Source organism: Mus pahari, chromosome 20, assembly GCF_900095145.1.
Source record: "Mus pahari chromosome 20, PAHARI_EIJ_v1.1, whole genome shotgun sequence".
Taxonomy (NCBI): Eukaryota; Metazoa; Chordata; class Mammalia; order Rodentia; family Muridae; genus Mus; species Mus pahari.
In genome coordinates, this window is record NC_034609.1 from 42,977,792 (window position 1) to 42,993,920 (window position 16,129).

A 16,129-nucleotide genomic window follows, 5' to 3' on the forward strand; every position below is an offset into this window, starting at 1 on the left:
ATGCCTGTGCTGTCGGCCCAAGAGGTGACTGAAACTCGGAGGGAGACTATGAGGCCCTCGGCTCCTGGGGCTCCCAGACTGTGGCAGGTGTGGCCCAGCTGGGAGAACCTGTTACTTTCCTGATGTTTCTTTTGCTCAGGAGAATCTAGGTCAGTCGGTTACAAAGACTCTGCTCCAGTTACTTGTATTTGAACCAGGATTCTCCCCCCACCCCACCCCCAACAACCTGGAATGACACTTCATTTCATGTATAAATCAGTCTCACTGGGCTCTAGTAACTTGAGCACAGCACAGGGCTGCTGTTCGAATCCCTAAGCACAGGTATGGGGGAGACAGGCGGGTCAAGGTGGCAGCTGGAGCCTCCTGTCCCCTGCTGGGATCAGGCTATTCAGCAGGCCATCCCATGACATGAAAGTTAAAGAATTTTCCAAGAAAAAGCTGTCCTCCTGGAACTGTGGACTTGTTATATTTAAAATACTGTGATACGGGCTGGGGGGCGGGGCTCAGCTGATAAGAGCACTTGCCGTGCACCCTGGATTCAAGCCACATCACCACTGGGCTGGAGGGGCAGGGCACACCTGCAATCCCAGAATGCAATAGTGCAGTGCTTTTCAGCCTTCCTAACGCTGCAACCGTCTAATACAGCTCCTCATGCTGTCGTGACCCCCAATGATAACATTGTTTTTCCTGATACTTCATAACTGTAATGTTGCTATCATTATTAACTGTAACATGTCTGTGTTTTTAACTGGTCTTTGACGACCCCTAGTGAATGGTCGTTTGACCCCCCCAGTGGGTTGAGAACCACTGTAATATGTGGATGAAGACCAGAAGTTCAAGATGAACTTGGACATCTTGGAGAAACTTTGTCTCGAAATGAAAAAAAAAAATGTGAGGGCAGGTGAGTGACTTCAGTGGACAAGGGACTTGCCTCTCTCTCATCCCCTTCCTCCTGGCCCTCTTCCTCTCTTCCCTCTGAGCCCTCTCCTCTTCCTCCTCTGACTCCTAGCTTCCCTTCTGTCTCTCCTACACCCACCCCTTGAGTTTTCACATCGATACCCCTGTCTCTCCCTCTCTTAGCGGGCCCCAAGACTTTCTCTGTATCCCTGATATTCCAAACCTCAGCCCCACTGCAGTATCGCCCGGCAGAGAATCTGACTGGTCCAGCTTGGGTCTGTATTCAGCCTGGCCAGTTGGGTCTGGCCCAGTTATCCACTGCACAAGCCTGGCCCTTGTGTGGCAGCAGGAAGCAGTCAGCTGTCGACTGGGAAGCCTGTACACAGACCCAGGCAAGTGCTCTCCCCCCCCCCCAACCAACTCCAGTCTCTCTCCACTCCATCCCACCACCCCCGAACTGCCCTCTCATTCTGAGCTGAGTGGGTTTGATTGACAGATTGACCTTTGGCCTCTCGCCATGGCCGGCCGGCAGGGCTACTCTGCTGCAGGCTAACGGAAGCCCTGTGCTCTCTGGTCACTTCCTCTCTCTCTCTCTCTTCCTGTTGGAAAACAAACTGGAGCAAGTAAGCCCAAATCCTGCACAAGGATGCCAGGACGGGGAGAGCTGTCTGGTGTGCACACTGCTGGGCTGCGAGCTTTGCTCACAGAGGCCGCCCCTCTGAGTGTTTCTCAAATGTGGCGAGCAAGCTGCGTGTTTCACCTGACCCTTTGCAGCTTGTCCAAAAGGCATTCTCCGAGGCTTGGGGAGTTCTAATCTCCTTTGCGTCCTTACACCCGAGGTGATGGCAAGGGAAACAAAAATCCTGTCTTCCTTGTGAAGAACAAAGACCCTTTGTCCACAGGGACCCACTGACCTTATGAATGGTGACCTCGTGATTGATTCACAAGCTCCGACCCTGAACTGCCTGCGCCTCCGAGGCACTTGGAGAAGAGCCTACTGGCTACTGCCCCCATCCTCCTCTGTCCTCTGCCCCTGCCAGGTTACTCCAGCCCTGCACGTCAGACCAAGGGGACTGACAACCAGGCTTCCCATCAGAACACCCACTAGGCGGGCCTCCTGTTGATGTCACTGAGGGCAAGTGTGGAAGGACCAGGTTCCGTGTTCTATTGTGCCCAGGGTTAAAGGACCAGGAATGGAATTTAGGAAGCAATCTTGGGCTGGAGACAATCCCCCGAGATTGGGGAATAGAGGATATGTCTGTGACCCGAACACCTGAGAGATAGGCTCAGTGGGTCAGAAGTTCAGGTCTTCCACGATTATATAACAAGTTGAGGCTGGCCTGGCCTCCGTGAAACCCTTCCTCAAAGGAAGAGGAAGAGGAAGAGGGGGAAGGAAGGAAGAGAAGAGCAGGTGGGTGGGTGAGAAGGAGAAAGGGAAGGAAGGAAGGAAGCAAGCAGAGCCCCAAATCCTGAAGAAAGCTCTTGACAGCACAGGACGCAGTGAGCATTCGACAGAGTGCCCAGTGGCCAGTGCTGACCCAAGTTGAGGGGATCAGTGATCCCCGCTGATTCTTCAACTAAGGAGCCAATCACAGCAAGTCGAGCCTTCCCTAAAGCTGGCACCGGCACCCCAGCCTCCGAACAGAAACGAGAGCATGGGTAAGGACTTGGTCCAGAGCATCCTTAGCAGTGCTAGAACAATCGTGACCCTCTGGGAACCATTTCTACCCATCTGCAGTAGAAGGATCCAAAGCTGTGGTTGATAGACACCGTGCAGGAGAGAAGCGGCCTACAGCTACACACTGTAGCATAACCAGACTCCCGGGAAGACAGGGAGCCAGATGTGTGTCAGGATGTAGCATGTGGGTCCCCAAGCAGACACTTATAGGATGCAAGGTGGCAGCGGAACACCAGCGCTTTGCCATTGTGTCGGTAGCCAGCTGGGAGTGCCAGGACTCACCAAGTCCACATCAGGCCAGTCCATCTCTCTTGTCAGTTGAAAGATTATTCTATTTAAACTTATTTTGTGCATGGGAAGCATATGAGTTTATGCAGGAAGGTCAGAGGACCACTTCCGGGAGTCAGTTCTCTAGTGTGGACTTAGGGTTCAAACTCGGGCTGACAGTCTTGGCGGCAATCTCCTCTGTGCTCTGAGACCTCTTGCCAGCCTCCTTTTCTGACATATTGGATCTTGTAAAAAATCACAGGGCCAAGGAGATGGCTCAGTATACAAAGGAGCTCACTGCCAAGCCTGATGACCTACGTTTGGGCACCAAAACTTGGACCCACGTAGGGGAAGGAGAGAACAGATACTTGGGCACGCGCGCGCGCGCGCGCACACACACACACACACACACACACACACACACGCACGCATGCACGCGCACACCATAAGATAGATAGATAGATAGATAGATAGATAGATAGATAGATAGATAGATAGATAGATAGATAGATAGATGGAAAAACAAGAAGGCTTGAAAATGTCTCAATGTTTTAAAGTGTTGTTGCTCTAGCAGAGGACCAGGGTTTGGGTCCCAGCATCCAAAAGGTGGCTTACAACCATCCATTACTCTACTTCCTAGAGACGCAATGCCTTCTTCTGACTTCTGTAGGCACCAGATACACACATGGTACATGCACACAGGAAAAAGACCCATACACATTAAACAAACAAACAAACAAACAAATAAAACAACGCCACCAAAAACCCTCATGTCTTTTCTGAGAACTTAACTGTGGGAAACAGAGGGGAGGTGCTTGCTGAAGCGCCACCCACACCCTTCCCTAAAGTCCTAGATCTCCTGTCTCTATGGCTACCACCCCACCCCCCAACCCCCAGCAGGCTAATCCTGCAATGCCCCTGTGGCCACATGCCCCAGCCCTCGTGTCCAGGGATTAGATTAAGGAGTCATTGTTCAGTTTATCACTGTTCTTTCTAGAAAGCCCAGACTGTCTGTGGGTATCCCCACCTTAGATTTAGATTTCCCTTAATGTCACCAAACTATCGGGCTTTTTAAGGTCCCTCTATCGAAGCTGGGAGCCCTGCCTCTCCCAGACTCCCTGTGCCTTCTCAAGTGCAGCTGCGCTGCGACTGACCCGCTGTTGTCAGAGTCACATCTGTCCAGGTCTAGTTCTGTTTTGAAACTCACTCTTTGCCTGTAACCCTGTAACTCACTATGTAGCCCAAGCTGACCTCACTCAAACTCCCTAGTGGCCAAAACCAGCAATGAGTCCCCATCCTCCTTCCAGGAGCCCCACCCCCCACCCCCTGGGATTACAGGCAATGCACTGCCACGCCCATTCTCCACGCCCATTTTCAAGAGCTGTCCTATTGGTCGGTGATGTGGCCTCGAGCTGCTAGGCACTCAATGTGTGACCCTGGGAGAAAAATAATCCATAGGTCCCTTGGTGACCAATGTGGGGTCAGGCCAACACCTGGCACCCAGAATGCCAAGGGGCCATGAAGTCAGCCCTAGGGTGAAAACCAGAAACCCTAGCCCAGGCCCAGATGCTCCAGCTCAGAGTGAAATCCGAGGCACCTGGACCACTGGCCTCACTTTGAAAACTAAGAATCGTGAATAATGAAGTCACCATCTTCTCCTTCCTTATGGTCACCCCACAGCATCATGGGATGTCCAGGCACGGGTCTTCCTTGCAACTATCTTTAAGAGCTGGATCCTCAGCTGGGTGGTGGTAGCGCACACACTTTTGATCAAAGCACTCTGGCTGCAAAGGTAGGTAGATCTCTTTGCGTCTGAAGCCAGCCTGGTCTACAGATGGGGCTGTCAGAGAACAGCCTGTCTCAAGAACAGCCTGTCTAGCCTGTCTCTAGAACAGAGAAACCCTGTCTTGAAAAACCAAAAATTGGGGCTGGAGAGATGTCTTAGTGGTTAAGAGCACTGGCTGCTCTTCCAGAGGTCCTAAGTTCAATTCCCAGTAACTACATGGTGACTCACAACCATCTGTAATAGGATCTAATGCTCTCTTCTGGTGTGTCTGAAGACAGCTACAGTGTACTCACATAATAAAATAAATAGATAAGCCTTTAAAAAGGGGGGACCCAAAATTAAAAAAAATAATAAAAATATAAGTAAACAAAGTGTCTTCAAAAAGAAAAAAATATCTGGACCTGACTACTGGTTTCCCTCTGATGTGAATACTTCTTACAAAGCGTCTCTAAGACTTTGGTTCCCCACTGCCGGTGTCCCCAGGTGTCCCCACTGCAGGTGCTTCGGGACACCATTCAGCACACACAAGGGCATGGTTTAAGTCAAGTGGCAAATGCAACTGTTTCCTACTGAGTCCACAGGCTGGCCCTGCCACCACCTTCCCTTTCAGGTTTCAGTTTTGTGTTGTATAAATAACGAGTGACATCAGGCGAGCCTTTGCAGAAACCAATACAACCTATCCCTGGTTCCCTGACTTGTATGTAAAAAAGTCTCATTGCGAAGGTGACTTGGACTGTCCCCTGTCCCAGAAACCAAACAACCACCACCTCGGGTCTGGGAATAAAGGTATTGTGTCTGGCATGGCTATCTGAGGACTCCAGTCCCAGCACAGAAAGAAAACAAGGAAGAAAATAACAAAGTAACAAAGAAAGGAGAGAGAGAGAGAGAGAGAGAGAGAGAGAGAGAGAGAGAGAGAGAGTGTTTCACTCTCTGAGCCATCTGCTTTCCAGGTGGGAGGAAACGCCTCCCAGGTCCCTTGAGGACAATTGTCCTTCTGGCACCGCATCCTCCAGGTTCCACCACCCCTCCCTGCCTGTCTCCTGTGACAGAGGAGCAGTAACCTGGATGGGGGAGGCCATTAAAGCGCCCCAGCACCACCTAGTAAGAGGAAAGCCTGGGGTTCCCTCCACAGGACTGCCGGTGGCTCCAGCTTTCAGCACTATAAACCAGTGAAAGGCTCCGGAAAGCAAGACGGAGCAGTAGCCCAAGCCTAGGGGTGCCCTGCAGGCCTCGGGGCTGAGCAGGCGTGTTCACTTATCCAGGCCACGGTACAGGGCAGGTGCTCATTTACCACTAGGAATCTCTCTTTGAGCAGAGGTGGTATTGTCAATTTTATTACACTGACAGAGACATGGAGACGGGTGGACACCGGACAGCAAGGGAACTAACTGGTCAGGCACTGAGCTATCAGGCGGCAGCAGGCAGAGGAGGACTGAAATTCACACAGACCTCTGGACCAGGAGTGCCAGGAGTGCCAGGAGTGCCAGGAGTGCCAGGAGTGCCAGACACAAATGCATCCAGACCTCTGGATCACTGTGTTATTTATTATTGCACGCATATATGATGCTTGGGTGCGGTGTGGATCTCCCGGGACGTGCACCGAGGTCAGAGGATAACTCTGTGGGCTCAGTTCTCTTCTTCCACCTTTATGTGGGTCCCAGGGGTCAAACTCGGGTCTCCAGGTTCACATGGAACCTTTGCCTGATGAACCATCTCACCAATAGGTTGTCACTATGTAGCCTGAGCTGACATGTAAACCACCATCTTCCTGCCTTGGTTTCCCAAGTGCTGGGGTCACGGGCATGTGCCAGCACATTAGCTGCAGGTCACTTTCTATGACAAGCAAAGAGAGACAGAGACAAAGGGGAGCAGCAGACAGAGCTATGACCTCACACTCCACAAGTTTTAATGGAGTTCTCGCCCCATGCCTGGGTTATCCTCAATGCCAGCGACAGGGTCCTTGACATGTGACCCAGTCTCAAAATAATAATCTGGGTGCCAAGTGAGTCTGCAGCAGGGCTCAGGTGATGTTCTAGAAGAGGGTCTGGAAAATTCTTATGAGGTGACATGACATGGTAGAGACCTGTGTGGACGAAAGCATCAACTCGGTCCAGGCAGCGAGGGAGATGTGGAGGAGCCCAGGGCAGGCTGATGAACCACCTGTCTCTACTTCCCAGGCTTCCCTGTGCAAGTCAGAGCCTGTGGAGGAGGCTCCTGTCTGCAACAAGGTGACTAAGGTGGGACAGGGATGCCCTGGCCATGAGAGCAAGTTGTCTCTGGGCATAGCATCCACAGTCCAGGTCTGAAACCCCCAGAGTTAGGGAAGTTAGGAAGTTAGGGTGAGCTCTTCCCTCCACCTGAGGCCCCTGGCACTGCGGCTGCCCTGACATCTGGCTCACCGATCTGCTCTTGGCAGGCATTTCCTTTCCCTCCCTTCTCAGCCCAGCTCCCAGGCAGGAGCGACAGGACCCTCCTGCAGCATCTGCTCAGGACCTCATAAAAGCACCAGAACAATCCCAGGCTCTCCCTGTCACACAGGATGGGGGCTGCGCTGAAGGGGGCGGGGCTCCAAACACCCCAAGGAAAACAACATCCAGGCTCTCTCAGCTTTCATGCAGTGCCATGGAAACGGGCCCAGGGAATCAGGCAGCTGAAGAGAATGTTCTAGAATCTGTGAAAGGCCTGGCAGGAGTATGTGGGACCCAGAGACAAAGCTGGGTATATCTGTCTCAAGCTTTATAGGGCTCCCGCAACCTGGAGCCCCGCTGTTCGCTCACCCCTTGTTCTGGCTAAATGGAACAATGTGGGAACACTGGCTGCCTGCTCCCCACGCCCTCCCCACTGGCCTAAACAATTCAGGGGTGTTTGGGAGAAATGCCAGTCACTTAAATATCCCAGGTTGGGGGTTATCTTGAAAGTTAGGAGAGACCAGGTGGTGGTGGTGGTGGCGCATGCCTTTAATTCCAGCACTGAGGAAGCAGAGGCAGGTGGATCTCTGGGTTGGAGACCAGCCTGTGAGTCCAGGCTACAGAGTGATTGCTGGAACAGCCAGGGCTGTACAGAGAAACCCTGTCTAGAAAGAGAGAGAGAGAGAGACAGAGACAGAGACAGAGACAGAGAGACAGAGAGAGATGGGAGGGAGAGCAGGAGGGAGGAAGGAAAGACAGACAGACAGACAGACAGGCAGGCAGGCAGACAGGAGACGTAGATACATACAGCTGCAGGAGCACAATGGGGAGGAGGGGTTGGATGGCCACCTGTCTTAGGGTTTTACTTTTGTGAACAGACACCGCGACCAAGGCAACTCTTATAAGAACAACATTTCATTGGGGTTGACTTACCGGTTCCGTGGTTCAGTCCATTATCATTAAGGTGGGGGCACGGCAGCATCCAGGCAGGCATGGTGCTGGCTGAGTTGAGAGCTCTACATCTTCATCTGCTAGAAGACTGGCTTCCAGGCAGCTAGGATGAGGGTATTAAAGCCTATACCCACAGTGACACACCTACTCCAACAAGGCCACACCTTCTAATAGTACCACTCCCTGGGCCAAGTATACACAAGCCATCACACCATCCCAATGAAACACAAAGTCATTTCTCTCATCTGTGTCTTCTCAGACCAGCTGCTCTTCACTAGTGTAAACACTCGTTCCCACCCTAAGTCCCTCCCCCATGGCGCTCAGGTGCACACCAAGGACCCTTGAAGGGGAAGAGAAAGAAAAAAACACCCCACCCCCGTGTAAGTATCTCAAGCGTGGAACAGTTTGATTCTGGTTTTGGTAGGTCACAGAAATGAAGGACTGCTTGGGAGCCTGCTCCAGACTCAGCTGTGTAATGATCCCCCACCTGGACCCCAAGGAGCACAGAACAGAGGAATGGAAATTGATGGAGCAGTCTCAGGCACTGACTGGGGTCCGGGGGCTGGCGCCACACCCTGATCCCTCCCTCTGCTACAACACCTAGACCTGGGCAAAGCTGAGACACCACACAGCATCCTGACAGACAGTAGTGAGGACTTCTGCCTCCCTCTTGACTTCCGGGCTCACGAGAAGGCAGGGACCTGGAGCAACCAAATCTGCACCCCTATCCGAGAGCATTTGTGTGATTCCATTTTGACGGTGGTGGTGGTTCTGCTTAGGTATTGTGGTTATTGAAGGTGAGCCCAGGGCTTTGCAGACACCGAGCAGGCAGTCTCCCACTGAGCTACATCCCAGCCCAGACTGATCCTCAGCACCCAAGGAGCCACAAGGAGTAAAGAGCAGAAGGTGGAAAACAAAAGTCAGGAACTGCAAAGACCACTGGAAGATGTGGACAGCTGGGGGATGGGCGGGAGCCACCAGATCCCGGGACACCTTAGTCCCAGTAACAAGGAGGGCCTTGGCACCCCCATCCAGGTTCCTTGGGTAACCTCTGGTGTTCCTTACGCAGCCCATGGAGAGGGTAAGCATTTCTATTTTGACCTCATCATAGTTAGATAATTGCAGGTATTTTGTACCAGAGACTGGTCTTGAACCCCTGATCCTTCTACCTCAGCCTCCCAAGGGAAAATGCAGATGTCAGCCACTGAACCCAGTTTGCAAATCACAACCTTCATAGCTGTCCTGCAGTGAGTAACCTCAATTTGCCGTGCTCTGAGCTGAGTCCCCCACTGGTGACCCACCAACCACGTGCTGTGTGCTCTTTAGCAATCTTTACGATGAAGACTGTCATTATATTCTTATTTTTAAAGTCGTGAGGACCAAGCATGGTGTCACACACCTTTAACCCCAGCACCAGAGAGGCAGAGGCAGAGGCAGATGTATCTCTGAGAGTTGGAGGCTAGCCTGGTGTACATGGAGAGTCCCAGGCTAGCCTGGGCTGTACAGTACGAGGCTATCTCAAAAGGAAGAGGAGGGGGCTTGAAACTGAGGCCCAAAGAGGTTTGCGATTTTAAGGTGGCTGCATAACGTGGGGTTCACAGAGAGGAAATAAAGACAGCCTAAGAGGACGGTGGCCCCAGTGCCAGCTGTATCTGGGCTGTGCCGGGGTGGGGGGGTGGGGGTGTGCTGCTCCCTGGAGGATGCTCTGCCTTCGTCCCTGAAGCTGTCTATGAGATAGTCCCGGAGTTGCCATGGCAACCCTCATCTGGGCTGTTTACAAGTGTGACTAACGGGATTCTGACTCTACAGACTATTGTGGCTTGAGAAAGTAATTCCATCAGTTATTCAACAATGCCAGGGCCAGCCAGGGCAGACACCTGCCATCCAGAGGGGAAGGCAAAGGAGCTGAAGAAAGGATGCCAGGGAGATGGGGTGGGGGAGGGGAGCACACCCTTCTCCTCACAGGCAGCCTGTCTTAGTTCGGGTTCTTATTTCTATGATTAAACACCATGATCAAAAGCAATTCGGGGAGAACTACAGCTTACAGCCCGTAAGGAACTATACGGGTTCTACAGAACTCGTAGGAACCCGGAGGCAGGAGCTGATGCAGAGGCCCTGGAGAAGTGCGGCTTCCTGGCTTGCTCCTCATCAACTGCTCAGCCTGCTGTTTTGTATTGCTCAGAACCACCTGGCTAGACATGGCACTGTCCACAGTGAGCTGGGCCCTCCCACGTCAAGCATCAGGGGAAACGCCCCCTCAGACTTACCTACAGGCCAATCCTACAGAGACATTTTCTCAACGATTCCTTCTTTTAGCTGTGTGTGGTGGCGCACGCCTTTGATCTCAGCACTTGAGAGGCAAAGGCAGGTGGATCTCTGTGAGTTCGAGGCCAGCCTGGTCCACAGAGTGAGTCCAGGAGAGCCAGGTACGGCTCTTACACAGAGAAACCTTCTCATGAAAAAACAATTCCGTCTTCCCAGATGGTCCTAGCTGTGTCAAGGTAACATAAAAGCTAGCCAGCACACAGCCTTGACTGGGTTTTAACCCTAGACACACTGCAGTGGTGTAAGCCCAGGGTGATTGTATCTTCAGGCGTGCTAAGAGAAGCTGAGAACTAATCCGAGAAGTCTCTCTGATTCAAATTTTGAAGAGGGGGCTTCTGGGTACTGTTATACAAGCTGGGCACTACACAATCCGGGGATTTGGTTGTGTTAAGAGCACTGGTTGCTCTTGCAGAGGACCCAGGTTCAATTCCTAGCGCCTACATTAGGTATCTCACAGCTGTCTGTAGTTCCAGAGGGATCTGACGCCCTTTACTGGCCTCCATGAGCATGGCATGCACACTGTGCATGCATGGGGGGAGGGTTGCGGTCTATATGACTACAGGTCAAAAGACAACCAACAGGAGTGGGTTTGGTGCCTTCCTTCTACCCTGTGGGTTCCGGGGATCGAACTCTGGTTGCCAGGCTAAAGAGCAAGTGCCTTTACCTATGGGGTCATCTCCACGGCCCTCCAACTAACTACAAATAAGATAAAATACAGGTGGGAGTGATCAAGGAAACACATCTCACTATTGATTTCTAGAGTCTACAAACACACACACACACACACACAAACACACACACACATACACATAAGCACAAGCACACACACACACAGGCACACACACACAAGCACACAGGTATATGCACGCACACATGACCAAACATGGTCACAATTTGAAGACATGAGAGTTCACAGTGCATTAAAGAGTCTGGAGGGCTATACCCCTAGATATGATGACAATGGTGACCTTTGGGAGGCAGCCCAGGAATGTTTTGTCTTCTTTGGTTTTGTGGGACTTTTATTGTACTTGTGGTTCTCCCTTCGTTTGTTGCTTTGTTTTGTTTTGCTTTATTGAGACACGGTCTCACTATTCAGTCCTGGCTGTCCTGGAACCCATTATGTAGACCAGGCTGACCCCAAACTCCAAAGAAATTCACCTGCCTCTGCCACCTCAACACTGGGATTAAAGGTGTGTGCCACCAAGCCTGGCCACCTCCATGCTTTTAGCGTGCCAAGCCAAAAACATTTTAAAGAAAAATTAAGTCCATTAAAAAATGTCTCTAAAATGGACCTCAAGTTTCTTTTCCAGCCTGAAGTGGGATAGGCTGGCTATGAGCCAAGGCTGGACTTCACACTGGGTCAGTGGGGCCTTGGGCACCGTCGCCTCCGCCTCCGCCTCCGCCTCCGCCGCCGCCACTGGGCAGACTCAGTAGTAGGATGGAGCATGGAGTCTACCTTACAAGTCTGTCTCCAGGTGTGGCTCTTGCTGCTGTCACTAAGCAAACGACCATTACAGGACCTGAGACTCAGCTTGCAGGGTTGGGGGTGGGGCTACAGGGCTGGTGTCTGTCCCCACAGGTCCAAGACCCTCCTCAAGAGATCCGCTCTGAGAGTAAAATGGAATTGCAAGCTGCCCACCTCTGTGTGCTCACCCACCTAGGTAGCCCTGACTCGGAGCTATGAACAAAAGTCTCAGAAAGACACTGCACATCCAATGGAACCTTCCACAAGGCGGGATAACTGCTGTGCCCTTCATCGGCTGCAGAGAGGTTGAAAGGTTGGAAGTCCAGAGCCTAATTTCTTGGACTCTCTTTAACCCCCTAAACAGCCATTCCCTCCCTCTCTGTCAGAGGTACCATCCTGTGACTAACAGATAAAATCTTTCGGAATCTGCTAACTATAAACGGCTAAGCGGCTCGGCTAGCGCTGAGGCCTCCCTTTGCTGTGACCATCTTGCCTTGTTGATTTCCTTTGCTCTCTGGCTGTGGAATCTTCACGAAACTGATTCCAGGTTCCAATATGGAATCTGGAGTAACAAAAACCTGTGCTTCCCCGGCCATGGCCACTCCAGAATAAACGTCTCCTACCCCCTTGGAGGTGAGAGCTGATTTTCTCATTGGCAGATCTGAGTGGTTATCGGTGGCCCCCGGTGGTCACCAGGCTCTGACTTGCTGGAGGCTGGAGGAAGCAGAGGCATCGAGAAGCATTCTGTTAGGCAGCCAGCGCCCAGGCCAAAGCAGGCTGCTGGGGACAGCAGGATGTGCAGGGCTCTGGAGGAGGCACCAGGCCTGGAGGCCAACAAGACAATCCAGGAAGCTCCTGCGTACAGACTTACCATCTCCATGAATGGTTCTTAACCTTCCTGATGCTACGGCCCTTTAATGCAGTTCCTCAAGCTGTGGTGACCCGCCAACCATAAAATTATTTTGTTGCTATTTTGTAACTGTATTTTTTTTTCTTTTTTTTTTTTTTTTCTTTTTTTCTTCGAGACAGGGTTTCTCTGCATAGCCCTGGCTGTCCTGGAACTCACTCTGCAGACCAGGCTGGCCTCAAACTCAGAAATCTGCCTGCCTCCCAAGTGCTGGGATTAAAAGCGTGCACCACCACTGCCCGACCATAACTGTCATTTTTGCTACTGTCATGAATTGTAAGGTAGAGACCTGATGGGCAACCCCAAGGAGTCACGACTCGCAACTAAAAATTGAGAACAACTTTTTAGATCTTGCAGACCAACAGAGCCAGCCTCATGTGGGGCAGCAGGGGGCTTCAGGCTCAATTTGGAACAATTTCTTTCAGTCTGTTTTTGTTTTTTGAGCAGTCCTGGGTTTCAAACTCTCTGTGCACACCAGGCAACAGCTCTGTCACCAAACCCCACCTTCAGCCCAAGCCAATCCCCCTGTTGTCCCCACTGTACCCCTGCTAGTTGCCGGCACCCTTGCAAGTCGCCCCATTCGCTCCCTGCTGGCTTTTCCTCTGGGTGGACTTTGAAACAAGTCACCTGTTGAAGGCAACGTGGATCCCGAAGGCTGCTGGGTGTCCCGGGGGAACGTTTGTTTAGAAAAGCACAATTAGGGACCAGGGAGACGGCTCAGCTCATTAAGTGCTGGTTGTACCGGCTGCCTGGGCCTGAGCGCAGATCTCCAGTACCTGCACCCATAGTGTAAAAACTCCAGCAAGGTACATGTCTAAATCCTCGTGTTCAGGAGGTAGAGATGGGAGACTTGCAGGCCACTCTGGACAACACAAGGTTCGGTGGGAGAGCCTGTCACAGAGAGTCAGGAGGGGAGCCAGGGAGACAGCTCAGAGGCAAAGGTGCTGGCTGTACGAGCCTGGTGATCTGAGGGGTAACCACAGAAGAGAACACACTCCGCAGCATTGTCCTCTGACCTCCATGTAAGTGCCTTGGTGTCTGTGTCTGCATGCCCATCACATCCACGAACCACGCAGGCACAACACAACTAGATTTAATTTTATGTCCTTTAAAATAATGTGACGATCAGCTAAGGAAGATACTCATTGTCCTTTGACCTGTACACATACATGTATACACTACACTCTCACCCCCTTAGACACACACATATCACACACACATGTATACACTACACACTCACCCACTTAGACACACACACTGATACACATGCACACACATGTATACACTACACACTCACCCACTTAGACACACACATATGCACGCGCACACACACAGGCACACAGAGGGCACGTGCACATGGCACACCTAGATCTTGTTACTACTACTGTGTCTGAATGGTGCTGAATCTCCTGGGGTGCCCACCTTCATGCCCGAGAATTTCTGGTAAGATTCACTGTGTGCCTCCCCCGTGTGTGCCACCATGGCTTGGCACGTCACCAAGGGTGACATCAGCCATGGGAACTTCTGGAGATGAGCCAAAGAGCAAAGAAACACATTAGCATCTGCCTGCGTGGGTTTGCCAGAACTGTTTCCACTCTTTCCTGGGGACCTCCTTCCTCTCTTGATCCCCAACCCCTGCCTGCAGGTGACACCCCCCCCCTCACCAGTCCCGACACAGGGCAGGAAGGGCTCCTCAGGCTCTGCAGGTCCAGTGCTCTATCCTCAGACCCTCCGTGAACTTTATTTCTCTCATCCCACCCAGAGCAGCCAATATCTGCCACCTGCGAGCCGAGCACAGACGCCTCAGCTGCAGGGCTCCCTCCCGTGACCTCAGCTCCCTGTGGACCACTGGGGAGGAGTCAGGGGGTTGGCTGAGGCCCCTAGTGAAGAGGGACTGGCTTGGTGGTTGGATAGGTGAACAAGACAGCTGCCTTCCTGAGGTGGGGCTGGGGGCAGAGGCATCCAGAAGACAACCAGGAGGTCCCCAGCTCTACCTGGCACAGCGCCGACCTGGTCTGAGAGCTGGTCTGTGTGGCCTGGTAATCCAGCAGGACCAGACTGCCGGCCACTCCCCAGACTCCTGCCTGTGCAAGGACAGTCCGGGCTCAGGGACACAGTCCCAACTTGGAGAGGCTGGGGTGGGCAATGGGAAGGAAGGTTTAAACTGAAGGTTCACCACAGCAGCAGTGTGTACTCTCTGCTGAGGCCCCAGGGGCTCCTTAGCCTGTGACTGACTCCTCTTCACTCTCTTCTCTTTCTTCTCTCTTGTCTGGACCTCAGATCTCCCTTTGACACCACCATGTTCCTTAACCCAGCTTATATTCAGTTACATCCCTAAAGATGCTTTTTCCAATGGTGGTCCACCACCTTGGTTTGGAACATATCTTACAGGACCTACTGTTCAGGCCCCTCCTTAGCCCACTTCACGGGGTCCAGGGAACATTCTAGAAGAATCATGGCCCAACCGTGGGCTTAGGGAAGTAGCTCAGTTGGTAGAAAGCTGGGTGTGGTGGTGTGTCCTAGCACTCAAGAAGTTGAGGCAGGAGGATAAGGAATGTAGGGTCATCCTCAGCTTTGTGTTGACTTCAAGGCCAGCCTGGGCTACCTAAGACTCTTGTTGGGTTCAGAGATTCTACTTAGCACGTCCTCTTCCTTAACTGGTCACCAGAGCTAACCTCGCTCCGTCTCCTTTTAATCTCTTCTGTGGTTCTCTAAGAATGGGGAACAAGAAGATTAAGTCAGGCTAAATCCAGGAGATCCACCCTCAGGGAAAAGGCCTTTTCCCCAGTCTGGATGTCACCCTGGGACCTAGGGTGTGACTCCCCCTCCATCTAACCCCAGATAACCCCTGGAGTATAAAGCAATGCCAGGAGGGCTGGGTGTAGTTGTGAAACAGATAAGTCCCCCAGAGACCAATCAACAGCAGAACAAATATACACACCACGGTCACAGGCGAGCTTCCTCTCTCGGCTCTCCTTCCTTCCCCACCCCATCCCAACCCACCCTTCATAAGGCCTCCAGCAAGGGCAGTGGAAGGCTTGCAGAGGTAACCAGGTCTCCCCTCACCCACCCCCTGCTTTTTTTTGAGGTGTGTGTGTGGGGGGATGTCTCATGTAGCCCAGGCTAGCCTTGTGAACTCCCTATGTAGCAAAAGATGACTCTGACCTTGTGACCCAGCCCCTCACCCCCACCTCCTCTCAAGTGCTGGGATTTCCATCATACTCAACTTGTGCTGCCCATTCAGCTGTGAGGAATTCAACGCTCAGAGAGATTAACCTGCCTGAAGACACAGAGCTATAAACAGAGCAGGCAGTACCAGCCACAACTGAGTTTGTCTTGTAGGACTCACCTCTGGTTTTGTGCCACCCAGCAGCACGGTCATGGCCTTGTGACAGGGGAGGAGGTTCAGTCCCTGATCTTGTTTTTTTTTTTTTTTTTATATAAT